Genomic DNA, 7,330 nt, shown 5'->3' on the forward strand with positions numbered 1-7,330 from the left:
GTGGCAGTATTTGGGTTGATTTTGCCTCACGACGACGGCTGTTTTGCAGACTGAGAGCTGAAGAGCCAAAGTTGACCTCTCCTCACTTTTTAAATTTTTTTTTTTTTTTTTTTTTTTTTTTTTTTTTTTTTTTTTTTTTTTTTTTTTTAGAGTGTTTTCCTGAAGACCAGGGATTGACGGGTTTGGATAACGCCTAATTGAATGGTGGTATTGTTCAAGGGATTTGTATATTATGAATCCTTTTCATTGGGGATGGGGGATTGGCTTCCCCGCTTTTCATTTCTTCCATCTCAGTATGACTACCCATGTAGATAATAGACATATTTATTCAATATGAACCTTTTCTTCCTCTTTCACCACTACGGGCGAAATCCACTCTAAAAATTCAACGCTCTAGGCTGGGTGCGCTGCGCACTAAACCCGGTATAATCCAGGCTACGTCTGCGTTCCGCGACGCAGAACCATCCGCCAAACCGGGAAGACGAGCGGAGTAGTTGTCACCTGCCTCGGAAGATTACAAAAACATATGCCGACATTTGGGAGCGGACATGAAAGAAAGTTACGCTTGAGGGAGGGGGCCTGTTTCGAATCAACATGGTCCTGCGCGAAGAAATTTGGTACATGTTTTTTTCTTGCCTCTTTCACTTCCCTCCACATAGTGAAACACCTATTTGTAGATATGAGGTGTAGTATGTAAGACACGATTGAATGCAAATCCGGTATCGGTGTTAATAATTGCCAGATGGATGGTGAATTGTAGAGAGAAACAAACTGTACTATTTATGTATGTTACACTTTGCATTCTCCGGGAATCGGGTAACTTGAAAATCCTAACAGGCAGGTCGGCTGATAAAACTATAAGGGAAGCTAAAAACCGAACGTACAGCACTTCCTTGTGACAAATTCACTAAGGCAATATTGTCGAAAACAATTGTAGCCCCTTTCACCCTACCTGCGCCTGTCAATTTCATTTTCCACCTCAGGGTTGTAGGAGAACATAGGAGTTGGGTTCAAGGATTGAAAGTTCACACGAGATACGAGGACAACGGGGAGGGGTTCAGTGGGGTAAATCGCGAAGGGCAATAAAAAAAGTCATGAGCGTAGGGGATTTATTCTATGATACATAATACATGAGAGAAGGAGACGACTAGAGGGTTTTGTACATGTGCATACGTAAGGGAAGGGGGTATTTGCCAGCGGGTTTGGTATCTCACACGAATGACTCGTAACTCTTGATGGTGCAAAAGGTGAAAGGGGCGAAAGGGGTGCGGGTGAGGTGTTGAAAAATACATACGTTCACAAAGGGACACAAGGCAGAGACATAGGAAAAACGAAAGTATGGTGATAATGTCCACTTGAGATATGTCGTTGCCGTCTTCTACTCATGGAAACGTTTGAACTGATCACCCGCCAAACACAAGGGCTGAAGATAAGTCAACAGGATAAATAGTTAAAGTCTGCAGTGCTTCCCTAGCAAAGACGAACCCACGCAAATGGTGGTCTGCTGGTGGGCGGGGGAGACGATATCACGGATGTAGAACATGTGACATGGTCTGGAAAGACCAGTCTGTTTTAGACGCGTCTGGCAAGGTAAGGTCAACGGGTGGACAATCCGGTTGTACCGATGAAGGAATTGTAGGATACCTAGTTAGAGATTTCATAGTTTGCCCATGATTTGATTGTGCCAACGGATGGATGGCGTTCGTGACTTCGTTAAACGCACATTAAATCCAATGAGCAGGTTGCTTGAAGGTTTTGTTTGGTAGAAGGGATAAGGGGCCGGGAAGTGGCCGGGATGATTGGGTTGGAGTCGGATACATTGAGGTAGATTGAGCCAAAGGAGATGACGTCTCATTTGGGGTCTTTTTGTCACCCTTCAAAACCACTGGTGGGGTGGGTGGAAGGTCAACTTCCATGCCGGTTGGTTGCGCACGCATTTTCCTTATGGGGCTCAATCGGCGAGAATATGGAGGGTCAATTTCCAATCCTGGTGGATTTTGCCTCAAGGGTGATATTCTATTAAGGTAACCACCACTTTGGCTTATAGAAGGAGTGGTTAGCAGGTTAGCTAGGGGTTTTAGGTTCATATGTGAATCTTTAAAACGCGAGGATCTTGGAGTGTGGTTTTCAGCAGACGGATAAATGGACGTTTCTTCTGTTGGAGTCGGAGAAATTCCTAAACTTATTGTTGACGAGTTGTGGCTTTGAAAGTGGGCCGGCATCGCAATGTTGCTCAGCCTAAGACCTATTTGAACTGTGGCTGCACTAACTTCGGAGGAGAAACGTCGATGACGGGTATAAGATGGTCGAGGCGGAGCTAACATGTCTTCGCGACTATCATAGAAGTTTAGGACGGATGGTTTTGGGATACAAGGGGAATCTCTGGTGGGGAAAAGAGAATAGCTAGACGGTTTTCGGGAATGTAGGGCGGGTGGGCGTGGTAGAGAGATTGGGTTGAATGGAAGGCGTTTAAGACTCCTCGTTTTCGGTAGCCGCTCGTCTTTGAGGTCATCCTCGTCGCTAGAGAGATGGTTTGTTTTTTCAAGGTACGATTCGTGCCATTTCTCAGCAACAATAGGTTGGTTGACTTGTGTTGCCAAAGCAAGTTCTGTGGAACCGAACCCGTTTGAAAGATCTTTCGACCATGCGGAGTCTCCTGGGCCGATCATCATGTTCCTTCCATTTGCGCGGAGGAGAAGGTAAATAAATGCATAAACTACACCAAATAGATTCAAAGCTATGGAACCCATCACCAGCGAAGAACTGCTCGCTCTGTGCAAAAATGCACCCTGTACCCAGAAAGGGAGGACGAGAGTCTTTATGTCGTCAGCCAAGCCGGTCAAAACTTATGAGGAGCGAAACTCTTATGAGCACTTACAAAGAGGATGACGGTGCCAGCCAGGTAATACACAATACTACTTGTGGCAATCCTATCCTTCACGTCAAGCTGCGCAGTTCTTCTTAGTCTCATCGATAAAATGGTCCCATTCACGACCATTAAGACGATCAGACTTATTGTCAACGCCAGACCGATATCAGACCAGAGCATAGCCCAGTGTAACAGAGTTGCCAAGCACCTGTCCCTTTTCTGCTCCCTGATTTTCGAAGGTATCCATGTCAAAAGAAGCATGAAAGCTACAATCGCCCAGCAAATAAGGGAGTTCCAACGCCGTGTAGCCGCAAATTGAGGGGATCTGAAACTCCGGTATACTGCGTCCGAAGTAAAGGCTAAAACGACGTAGCCGATAATCCACACAGCTTCAATGCAAAGAATTAGCCATGTGTGAACGCCCTTCCAGAACAACAATAGTTACCTGTCCAAGTAATTTGTGACGAAACTAAGCATCCGTTCGCAAATGAGTGTTCGAGCCCAGTGCTCTGAACGCCTATCAATATCGAACTTTGCAAAATAGACGCAAGCGAAAGCATTAGGGGAAGGGTATTGGCGGGGGGGACATGACGTAAATGGTCGAATCGTCTCCTAAAATAACGGTGTAAGTATAATTAATTTATAGGGAGGGGATTGGGCATTAGAGAGTTGCTAACCTCGTATGCGGTCGATAAATTCTTCTTGACAACTTCCAGCTACCGTACATAACGCTCAATATCACGACAGTCGAGGCAGTCACGCTGAATGCGGCTGTTATGATGATAGAGGAGCGATTTTGAAGATTTAGTTTCAAGAATATGAGGGTAACCAAGTGGCTAGCCGCAATATTGCTTCTCCCATGCCCTCTGCCATAATGGGTTCCATTGTTGAATTGGTTCATCGCATTTCCAAGCCCTTCTCTGAACCAATTTCTAAACTGATGGTGTTCATCGCCGGAATATACTGGCTGGCCCATGCCAAGGGATCGGTGCGAGCCTAAAACCGTTCGAGAGAGAGATTTAAATCAAATATGGATACCACAAATGTGTGCAGTCGTGACGACGCAAGGCAAGAGAGTAAAGAAAGATAGGCAGAATTAAGAACGAGAAATGAAATGGAACAGTGCGGGCTCAATTAGGGGAAATTCAATCAAAATTGCGGGGCGAGATTGCCACAACCTTCTCACGACAGTGGTCTGTCATAGAATGAATATATTTCAGGAGGAATCCTGTCCTTCCTGGTCATAGTGAGATAAAGAGAAATCTGTAAAAACTAGGGAACAGAAGTGGACACATCGAGTACGAGGGGGATATGACATCTCTTCTCCAACATGGCGGATATCAGCCTCTCCGGAGGGCGCGGAGGCTTTGGACACCATGGCGATCAATGACATTTTCTCAAGCATCCACAGTTTCAGCGCCAGTCCTCCCAGGAGAGCAATCATTCCAAAATATACCAAAGGAGGACTTTGTCAGGGGCAAATCCAGCCAACAGGATCTAAGCGAGGTGGCCCGCGAAATCTCGATCTAGCCACACTCGACATGTTGGGAATGGTGAAAACCGGAATGGATCCTCTGGTGCCCTGAAGAATACTCCATTGCCTATGCGGGCGGACGGCAAAGTTCTTGGTAAAGCAGAATTGTTCGAAAGTTCATGCTGGATGAAACCGAAGCTGTGTGAAGTTACGGTTGGCTCTTAGCTTGAATCAGAAAGCTTCCCCAGGCAGCCTCGAACGTCAGAAATATAGACATGTAAATTCCACACAACACAACTAGAAGCAGCAAGCGAAAGGTTTGAAGATTGGTTACCAGGATCGCAAGTTCATTTGTGAACATTCTATACTGCGTATGTGAAGAGATATTTTTCACTGTGAGGTGAGAGAAGGGAAATGGTGCAATATATCTAAAGGTTAGGGCTTGACCTGAAGACTGGACAACCATTGCAAGAGGTGAGCGGCTAGCAAGATATTACCACGATTGCTTCAATTTACTCGTAGCTAATCCGTGCGGCGAATCTAGTGCTATAGCTTCCATAACTAACTTACCGTCCCACGTATTTTTAGTATAATCTGGAAGGGCGAGGGTGAGCGAGGACAAGGTCTAAGATATTGAAACCGGATTCAATAAACCTTCGAAGTTATATACAATATGTTTACACCTCCCATCTTGTATGTCCGCCTGTCCCATCCATCCTTTCCATCATGAAAACATCCATCGAACAGTAGTGGGTATCAATTTCCGCATGTGTCCACAAAACTAAAATTACAGACTGTAAACCCCCCCCCCCCCCCAAAAAAAAAAAAAAAAAAAGTGCAAAAGTAACTCATCGTAAATCATCCCCAACCAGACACGCCCCTACCAGGATGTACCACTACGATATACGTTCGCTGGCCTCTGCATCTCCATATGACTTTGCTGCCCTTGGTCAGTATCCGAATTCGGCTCTCGCGGTGTATACGCTGGCGGCGGTTGATCTACTTCGACAGCGGAGGGAGAGGTGTCAGTTTCCATGACTTTCCTCCTCTTACGACGCACAAAGCATCCCAAGCATCTACGTGGGGTGTGCGTAATGTCAGCGCGGACATAGCAAAGGGCAATATATAGGAAGTTAACGAGTTGGGGTTCAAAGAGAAGGCCAGCAACACGCACACAATCAACACCAATAAGCCGATGAACACACCTACGAGTGGTCCAAGGATGTCTTTGCCGGGACAGTAGTGACTGCGGCCAAACTTGTCTTTGCATCTGTGTGGTTGTTATGCTGTTAGATGTAGAAATGTTTGCCATGCTGATTCGGGATGATTTTGAAAAGATTGAGACGGCAGGGAGGGGTTCATATATATTATACCTTCTGGCAGTTTGTCGAGGATATGTGAAGGAAGTTGAAGATGGTGTGGACCAATAGTCATCCATGCTAGCGATATTCTTTTTCAAATGCGTCCCTTTAAAACTGGGGAGAATAGCCCGCCGGGAATTTGGGGGCAACCTTATCGAAATACAATCGCAGCGCTTTTATACGTAATTCTCTCGCCGCGGAAATTCAAGCGCAACCTAGCGCAATTGTGTCATTGTTGTAAAGCTTCGCCTTGCGCCCATTCACCGTATACAACAAGCCAAGGTCGAGATACATCCGGCTCGGGGATAGATCACCGGCGAGAATGCTCTTGTCAGGCTGGGTATGCCTTCTTGGAATGCTAGCCAAGTCGGGCGATATCATGGCTGTACTCCGTGCCAGCGAGTCAACGTTTGCAGAATTCAAAAAGTGGATATGTTTTCCCCGACGATAATACGAGTTGTCCCTCGTCTGATTTAACTTAGAGATCAACGCCCTACCCGGAACATTTGACAAGCGCTGCTGATTTTTGCGAGAGTCGAACATGTCTTGAAGGTCACGGAAAGTTCAAGATGACAACTTTCTTCCGTGCAATTTTTGGTTATGAACCACGTTCCTCTCAAAACGTGAAGGATGAGAGAAGAAAATATAAGGTGATAAGATAGACACAGTGGGGCCCCACCTGTCTCTTTTCCAGAATAAATAGAATGACCCTGTTAAAAAATTGCAAGATGAATCTTGCTGCGCTGCCTTCGTTCGAAATTTTTGTCTATCCACAAAGTTGGTTGACCACCTACCGACTACTAACAGCAGTTTCTATAGGCGGCGTAAAACACAATAGGGCATGAATGGGCCGGTTACGAGGAAAAGTCTGGGCTTGAGCTGTAACTAATTGGTCTAGGGCTTTCGAAGCACTTGGCCGAGGCCGCTAGTCAATAAGGGTGGTTGGCTGTGATGAGTGAGATATTAGTTTTTCCTTTTTTTTTTTTTTTTGTTGTTGTTGTTAACTAGATATCGCAGATGTGGAAATGAAAACTTCCAGGAAATCAAATCGAACCGGTGGAACGTTATAACTAGTGGTTATACGGGGGGGGGGGGGGTTTGGGTGGCGTTATAACCCATGTTACTATGTATGTTAGCCAAGCCCCACGATAACTTTTTAGTGTTTAATTATACGGAGTACCGTACATACATTCAACCCCACTTGATTCATACCGTACGAGCAGGCATCATCCTTCAAGAATAGATTTTTAAGCAACCCTGCTCTGTATTCTTCATCATGACATCTCTAGCTGACTGTACAGAGGTGGAGCGGCAGCTTCAGATCAGCAAAGACTTTTTTTTGTATGGGGAAAAGACTCTGACTCTGGCCCTGCAGATTCAATCAACTATATAAACGACCAGGAGGGAGATAACATACAGGATAGGTAGGTACGCCGTAGTACGTTACAGCACAGCCTCGTTTGCAACATTGATTGAAGTAGGATAGCTGTATTTTATGTTATTTTTCCTCCCCTTTCAACTTCTTACGTCGCGTATCATGGCCATGAGTTATGTATGTATGTATGTATCCCCTCGTGGGTAGGTTTTTGCAAAATTAGCGTGGTTTCAATTAGTGTATGGAATCTG

This window comes from Histoplasma capsulatum, genomic scaffold (assembly GCF_000149585.1).
Source record: "Histoplasma capsulatum NAm1 scaffold_6 genomic scaffold, whole genome shotgun sequence".
NCBI lineage: Eukaryota > Fungi > Ascomycota > Eurotiomycetes > Onygenales > Ajellomycetaceae > Histoplasma > Histoplasma mississippiense.